The sequence below is a fragment of the Gadus chalcogrammus genome, chromosome 13 (assembly GCF_026213295.1).
Source record: "Gadus chalcogrammus isolate NIFS_2021 chromosome 13, NIFS_Gcha_1.0, whole genome shotgun sequence".
NCBI classification, from domain to species: Eukaryota; Metazoa; Chordata; class Actinopteri; order Gadiformes; family Gadidae; genus Gadus; species Gadus chalcogrammus.
In genome coordinates, this window is record NC_079424.1 from 16,787,243 (window position 1) to 16,795,963 (window position 8,721).

Here is an 8,721-nt window from a genome sequence, read left to right on the forward strand (position 1 = left end):
CACTGTGTTTAAAAAAGGCTATTAAAGCAATTACATGAACAGCGGGAGACAGCCAGAGCTGAGTCGGGAGCCGGGTCTTGGAACGGAGGCGAAGAAGCCCTGGGTTTAGCTATGGTTTAGCTACGGTTAAGCTATGCTTTAGCTAGGGTTTAGCTACCAGGGAGCTACTTGTGTAGCGGCGGTGTAGCTCCAGCGGCCCACGTAGCGGCCCAGCTGCCTGGGTGGCTGAGCCAGTGGGCAGGATCACCACGACGCACATCTGCAATTCAGATATACACTGGAAGCACACACACAGCCAGAGAGAGAGAGAGAGAGAGAGAGAGAGAGAGAGAGAGAGAGAGAGAGAGAGAGAGAGAGAGAGAGAGAGAGAACACAAGATAGAGAGCAAGGACGAGAAAGTTGGTAGAGAGAGCAGGCGATACAGAGAGGGTTAGAGTGAGATAGATAGACAGAGAAATAGATTCAGTGAAAGAGAGAGAGAGCAAGAGAACAAGAGAGAAATAAAGAGAGAGAGAGAGAGAGAGAGAGAGAGAGAGAGAGAGAGAGAGAGAGAGAGAGAGAGAGAGAGAGAGAGAGAGAGAGAGACAGACAGAGAGAGAGTGGGAGGGGGGGGAGAGAGAGTGGGAGGGAGGGGGAGACATAGACAGAAAGCTCCTTCCCGGACAAAAAGACATCTAGGCTTCCCAGACTGCCCATACGAGCAGAGCCGAGTGGGGGGGAATTAGCCGTCCTATAAAATCTGGCTGTGATTGTGAACCCCCCCCCCTCCTGTGTGTGTGTGTGTGTGTGTGTGTGTGTGTGCATGTGTGTGTGTGTGTGTGTGTGTGGCACCTCATGCTGGCAACACCCCAGGGGTGCTTCATTGTGGCAGCGATGGGCATCTCGCCCCGTGTTGACAAAGCCCCGCGCCGCGCTGCACGCGCACCGCCGGAAATAATCAATTAGCCGGCGTCTGGGACAACACTGCAGTGTAATATCTGACTTCTAATCGGCGGGCAGACGGCAGAAGGGCCGCGGGGGCCGTGGAGGCCCGCCAGCGGCAGTTGGTTTGTCTGATGTGGTAAATGGAGGGTGAGCGGAGCGGCAGTGCACACAAGCATGTGACCAAGCGGCCCCTCCAATGGGAGGCAGCGGGGGACTTTTTGTGACTCATCATGAGGTATCAGGAGAGTCATGAAAAAGTGAACCAGACATGTCTGTGTATCTAATGCTCACGGTGGTGTAGGCTGGGTGGTGGAAGGGGGGGGGGGGAATAGGGGGGTGAGGGAGCGGTCGAGGAAGGGGAAAATTGAATCCACCAAAAGTTCCCTGACTGCAGCTGGACTCTGGGCTTTGAAGAGTTTTTCCTCTTGAAGTCTCTTGCCTTTTTTTTCTTTCTTATTTTTTTTGATATTTTTTATTTCGTTAATCCGCAGCTGCCCGAGGCGCCGTCTTCTTTCAGCGGGAGAGCGAGAAGGCGGAAAGAGAAGGCAAACAAGGAGCGGTAAATAGTGACCTTGCAGTGCAGTTTGAAAAAGCCTGTCTTCTCTTCTCACTGTCACACTCCCGACTCTTTAAAGTTAACCCCTCTTGTGAACAGATCACAGCGCATCTTTGGGCTCTGTGGGCGTTGTAAACGGAATACTTAAACACTTTGCCGTTAATAGACGTCCTTAGTAGCGGCACATCAACCGCCAGGCGGGCAGAGAATGTCAGAGCGATCTGATTACAGTTCCACATGCTGCTGTTTAAGTGAGCGGTTGAGAGCCGGGCATCTGTGCACATAATACCTTCGCATCTGCCGCCGCCGCCGCCGCCGCTGCTGCTGCTGCCGTCCCTGTCCGACTGCTCTCCCAGAAAGAGCTCAGATCAGGTGGAAGAACACCGCAGGGTTGTCCTTGGTCAGCAGCAGTGCCACTACTCCTCCGCTCTGTCGCTGCACCGAGTGCCGCTGCCATCTCTGTGACTTACCACTGGGAGATCATTAGTTCCAAACCAAAGAGTTTATAGTTCATGCCATGTCGCTTAGCGCCTGAGTTTTCAATTTCATTCCAGTCCATCCATGTAAGTAGCTACTTATATACAGTACGGTATAGCAAAGCAACGCTTGGCAGCACTCAAACCTCCTTTTGCCGGTGTCTTAGTAGTGCAGATTCCAGATTATTCCCTGCGTTCTAATCGAATGCATGGACTGCCTCGGGGTCATCGCGAGCCGGCGTCTAGCAGTCTCCCGTCTTGCCGTCTGAGCTATTGATTTAAGAGTTCAGAGCAGAGCTGTCACTCATGCCTGTCGGTCATGTGGGAATGGCCGCGCCACTGCATAGGCAGAGCTCCTAGTCTCTTTCAAGCCATCTCATTCATCTCCTTCAGTCCCCATACAGGAGAAGGGGGTTTTTGGGGGGCTTCAGTTGTGGTCAGAGAAAAAACAAAAGACATTTATTTTCACCAAAAACCAAAAGCAAACAAACCGGGGAAAAACAGCCATGTCTCTCTTTGATCAACTCCCTCCATCTCCATTTCCATGACCAGAAAGAAATGCAAATCTTTCTCGCAGCAGAGATGAAACGGACCAATATGGGTGTGAGTCAGACTGCAGTACCCCCACCCCTCCCCGCCCTCGCCAACACACTCCCCCTCACCCCCCCCCCCCAGCCCCGGCAAAGACAAACGTGTTTGTTTGTCCACACGTTCGAAAGGCCTCGGAAACACTATCGGAGTGGCATTGGACTGGAAGTGTTCTGCCGGTGATGATGAAGATGCCATTGATAAGGATGATTTGACTGGAGCGTGGACCTTGTGGTGTACTTGACACACGCACGTCGGGCAAACACACCTTTTTCTCCAATTCATAATAACACGCATGCAGATACACACGCTTTCTCATAGAGTGCCGTCGGCCCTACCGGATGCCTATCTTTGAAGATCCCTGGGTAACCCTCAAAGATCCACATGGAGGAGCGAGCAAGTGTTGGTTTATGCGCGACAGCGGGAGACGGCGTGAAAGAAAGAGACGCGTGGGGGAGTGAACGCAGGTTCTCACAGCTTGAGCGAGGAGACAAACAGCCCTACCTTCCCCTATAAACAAGCCTGCTCTGATGTTCCAAACGCCTCTGATGCCTGGCTTTGAACGCCGCCTGCCGTAGACAGAGAGAGTCCACGGGAGGTGAACGTCTCTGCGTCGCTCCCCTGCAACACGCACCGCTGCAGAAGCTCCAATCTCCCCGATCTAATTTAGCTTTCATCTAGCATTTCGAGGTACTTCTGCGGGAGGTTGGGGGGTGTCTACGAGTCTCGTATCTACCGTGATTGAATCCAAGCCAGCTGCCGGCCCGTTTATTGTCCCCTCCAACCTCGCTGCTGGTCGGTGCCAAACACCATTCTGAGTATTTAGCAACAGCAATCCACCAGGTCCTCCTACAACAGAGGCCCAGGGGAGAGGGGGGACACATCTGTGTTGGAACCAGGGCACTGACAAGAACATTATGGGATGGAAATGTGCGTCAATCCCCGAAGGATCTGATTGATAATGAAGCATCCATCTGGGTGTCTTTTGACAAACCAGACGAGTGCTGAAAATCAGTGCTGGACTGAGATCCCTTTTTATTTGAACGGCGCCAAGTAAAATAAATAGAAATAAAAACCTCCTCTCGAAAACAGTTACATCTCCTCTCAGGGGCATTGTGTTGCCATAAAGATTGATAACCCTTCCTTCCCTTTTTTTCTTCTCTTCTCATGCCCCCACCCCCCTGAGTGCTGCTTCCTCTCAGCCGGCCAGACAAGTAGCTTCCCACACGCTTTCTCAGCGGGCGTCAGAAAGAGCTGAGACACAGGGAAACAGCCTGCTTCAAGGCAGCGCCCCTTCCGACAAGCTGCCGCCTGAAAAAGTGCCTATGGAGGGGGTAACTGCCAGCCCACAAGGCCCTGTTCCACATCTGCCTGAGGGCCTCCGTCCTCCAGACCCCAACGGCACTGTCTATCCCAATCACGGCTATAATTAGAGGCCGGGCTGGCAGGTTCAACCCGGAGCCGCGGCTCACCTGGAAGAGCCCCGAACCCCACTTCAAACCCTGAACACAGCAGGCGGTTTATCAGCTCAGGTAGTTAGACTGTCGGTACTTGCTCCGCGACAGCACCCCTCGAGAGAGCGATTACACACACTCCTACACACTGACTAGCCGCACGGAGCACATGCGTGTTCTCTGTGTATGTGGTTCCGGACGAGGGTCTTTTGTGCACAACTTGAGTAATGAACGCCGGGCATATGGAGGAGCGTGTGTGTTTCACGGTGACTGTGGCCTCGTGCCATCTCAACCCAGCGAGGGACAGGCATCAAAGAGAGGAGACACCTGTGTGACGAGCCCTCCATCTGGAGAGGAGAAGGAGAAGGAGAACGAAGGATCTGGGTGGATAGGCCTGGCGGGAAGGAGGGATTCTCCTCCACAACATGACCAAAGAGGGAGTGAGATATCCCTGAAGGCAAAGTGTCACATAGCTCTGGCTTTAAGTGCACGCTTATGCCACACCTTCGCCGTGGTGACGCTCAATGTTCAGTTCGTGTTCGTGTCCTTGGGTGAATTCTGGGAAACATGATTTGTTTTGTTGTCTGGGTGTTTTTTCTCCTTTCCACCCTTCTGCTCTCTCGCTGGCTGAGATGAAGGAGTGACAGATTTAATATAACTAAGCAGGGAGGTGGTTCGGGGGGTGGCGGTGTGGCGCGGCGGGGGGGACGGGATGCGGCTGCCGCTGACGAGGAGGTGTGACAAGTGAGCCATGGAGAGAGAGAGGGATAGAACGAGAGTGAGAGTGAGAGGGATGGAGAGGGATGGAGAGAGAGAGAGAGAGAGAGAGAGAGAGAGAGAGAGAGAGAGAGAGAGAGAGAGAGAGAGAGAGAGAGAGAGGGACAAAATGAGACACCTGGCCTTGTCCTTGATGCTGATAAGAGCCTGATACATCAAAAGAGTGACAGGGCAAAAGATAGTCATTACCCAGACAGAACAAAGGGGGACGGGGGGGTGAAAGGGATAGAGTGGTTGTATTTCATACTGGGGGTAAAACATAGGGCCAGTAGTTTTGCAATTAATATTCAACTCCAGTCCATTATTCGCTCACTTACATTCAAATTGCAACTCATTACCGTACCACCGCTCATGTTCTGTAGGAGACCTGGGCAGTATAATGGTGCTTTAACCGCGTTCAAACGACTGGATGAAAATAGCAACATAAAGCGTCCTTGCTAATCGCAGGGATACAAAGCTCCCGGAGAGTAACGGTCTGGAATGAACCGTCCCACCCTCCAGGCCGCGGCCTGAGGGAGAGCGGCCGAGGTGGAGGTGATTTAGTCGGAGCCCGGGGCCACGTGGTCGGTGATTGGCCCGGCTCGGGGGCGTGACACTGATGGATTGCACTGGGCTTGGGAAGTGGGCCGCCTATTGATTCCTCAGCCTTAAGGGCAGCTGTCTCTCCTCCAATTAAGAGTTCACCGGGCTGTCGCCCAAACGCGGTTTTTAATGAATAGCGCGTTCGTCTTCTACCTCGTTCACGGTACGCTATCACACTCCACCTCCCGTGAGCCGCTTACCTAGTCTCACAATCAGACTTTAGATGAATGTCAAAGGTATTGTGTGACAAGCTTGGATCTGGTTGAACGGAGAGCTTCACTGTCTGTGGCTTCAGATTTGTTTCAACCAATTATGTTGCTGGAGGCAGGGATCTGAAAGCACCTCATTTGTGAAAACACACGGTGGACACATTAGTAATCTGTGAGGGTTTCAAATCAATACCGCGTCAACTGCCAACTGTAGAAATACACTTCAATAACTTAAATCCCCTTCTGAAAGCTCCATCCACTTGTTCGTTTTCTTGACTAGAAGGAGACAGCAGGAAAGGAAACAAGGCGTTGCTCCACCCTGCAGTTGTTGGTTCCCAGCCCAGGCTCTGTGCAGTCTCCGCCCAGAAGTTCTGTCTAACACAGCAGGACTGAATGCTGGATACCAGATTACACTTTCCCCTCCGTACGCCTACCACAAGAGTTTGCTAGCTCAATCTTGGCTGACAGAGTGCTGAAAGGGCACCAGTGCATAGTGTTTTTCAGAGGAGGGAATTGTGATGGCGGGGGTTGTTAATCCACAGAAATGTACCAGTTGATTAATACATAAGCATGACGTAGGTGGTCCAGATGGTTTCAAATGCATAAGGAATTAATGACCTTGCTCATTCCTTATGGATGTAACGCTACTCGCTCTGCCTTTGCCGTGCCTATGCTATTAACAATATGAATACATAAATTAGGCACACTGGTACAGAAACAAGCAGTCAGAATCGTAGGACTTCTGGAATTAAATCAAAATATTTTTGATGCAAAAAAGCAGCGGCTCTAGGAGAGATCAGACGATGCATTAGATCAAACCGTGGGGAAGTTGTGCATATTAAGCCAAGAACAAACCAAGAGAGACAGAGCTGAGGAGAAAACAGTATGAATCCCCACTCCCAATGATATCTGTTTGCTCTTCAACATCTACAACAGCCCACCACAGGAAGGCCCATATAAGGAGTTTGGAGGCTACGGGCATTTAGTGAAAAACTGTTTAATAACAGGTCAGGGAGGTCACTACCGCTCCAAGACCTTAAACCCTGAAATCCCGCCGCTTTGGCAGAGTGGGGAAAATCCAATTTCAGAGATCTGTCTTTCCGTACAGCTTGTTAGGCTCCTCGCTATGCCCCCTGGGAACAGGGAGAAGAGACAGCGGAGGAGAGGTTAAAGTTATAACAGCATTTGACCCCAAAGAGAGAGGGTGGTGCACACACGCACACACAGTGACAAACACAAGGGTACACACACACACACACACCCAGAAGTCACACACACACACACACACACACACACACACACACACAGACACACACACACACACACACACACACACACACAGACACAGACACAGACACACACACACACACACACACACACACACACACACACACACACACACACACACACACACACACACACACACACACACACCCACACACACACACACACACACAGACACACAAACACACACACTATTTATAGTCACCACAAATAACAAGCCGCGGGTTGAAATTCACTTATTTTGTTATTTGAGTGTTTTAAGTGTCATCATATGTGTCAACAACAAAACATTCAGCAGCATTAGCCTTGCCTCTCATTACCCTAACACGTCTCTGGGTTCTAATCATTGTCCATCACACTTCCAAAAATATTTTAACAACCCGCTATCAAGCTCATGCAAACTGTTCCCGCACTTCAGTACGTCTGTTTCCGTCAGAGCCCTATGCACCTCAGTCGGATGCCGGGAAGTCTATTTCTGCTCCTAGGGGTAAAACTAAGGTATTCTATTTGAGTTGCAACACAGAAACTTTCCTTCTTAAAAGTACCTATATACATCATATACATATGGCAAGTTATATGTCTGCGGAATATATTTCGTTTTTTTTCTCCGTCTCAGCTTCGATATTAGTTTCAGCTGTTTGATTTGTGACTGCAGAACTCCCAGTTTGGGCTCCCTGTCGCTGTGTGTGTGCTGTCGGAGCAGACCAGAACCCAGTCGGCCTACCATGCATCCTGTCCACATTTAATCACCGCGGCAACAGGCCACTTAGCGCAGCTGATATCTGAGCCTTCTTATTGATTGCTTGTCTAAACCCAGTATGGTTTGGGCTGGTGGCTGGTGTGTTTGTTTTGCCACACTCACGGTGGAGTCCACAAGCTGGTAAGGGCCAGAGCCCTTAACTGAGAGGGCAAACCCCAATAACAAGAGAGAGAGGGAGAGCGGTGGGGGAAGTGGGCCGAGGGAGAGAGATAAGAGGGAGAGATGAGAGGAAGAAATGCAGCCCAATTAATGAATGGATGAAGGCTCGTCGCGGATGAAATTACCGGTGAATTAAATGCCGGCGCTAAACAACGACCATTGCGGTATGGAGGACGAAAAGGCCACTGGTAAATAGGCAAACATTCGGCGAAAGCATCTTACACAACTCCCGGGGAAATAGAGTCATATTTTTGGCGCTACTCCATAAATCATGGCTCTTAGCGACTGCGGCTAATTCTGTCATAAATAATTCACAGTTAGAGTTACGCAAAAGGAAAAAGAAAAAAAAGGACGAATAAAATAACATTGCAGCTCTCAACGCAGCAATGGGAAGCATTGCGAGGCCCGGATTGGGGTTTCAAACGGACTCACACAACCAACTGAACCTCGCTGACATCATCAGTGTGAGGTCACTGGCTGACTTGAAAGATTCTCGGCTGAGCAGATAGGGCGGCAAAGTGCGTACTTTGTTGCCAGTGGGGTGTAACATTCCCCTTTGGGGCTACAATGATACCTCGTAGAAAAGGTTGACGTTTTACTGCATGCCCACACACAAAGACATGCGATAGGTTGTGTGATCATACAAAGTAAAACATCAGGATTCACACACACACACATGCATACAATTGCGTTTGCCACAGAGATACATTCTCGTGCACTGACGCACACACACTGACACATGCATGCGGAGGATCAGACGTAGCTCAAGCACCACTGGGTGTACGTACACACACACACACACACACACACACACACACACACACACACACACACACACACACACACACACACACACACTCATCCGTATGATTCTTTTAAAACAGGCTGGTGAGGTACAAACACACAAACACACAAACACACACACAACAAATGTACCAAAGGTACTCAGATT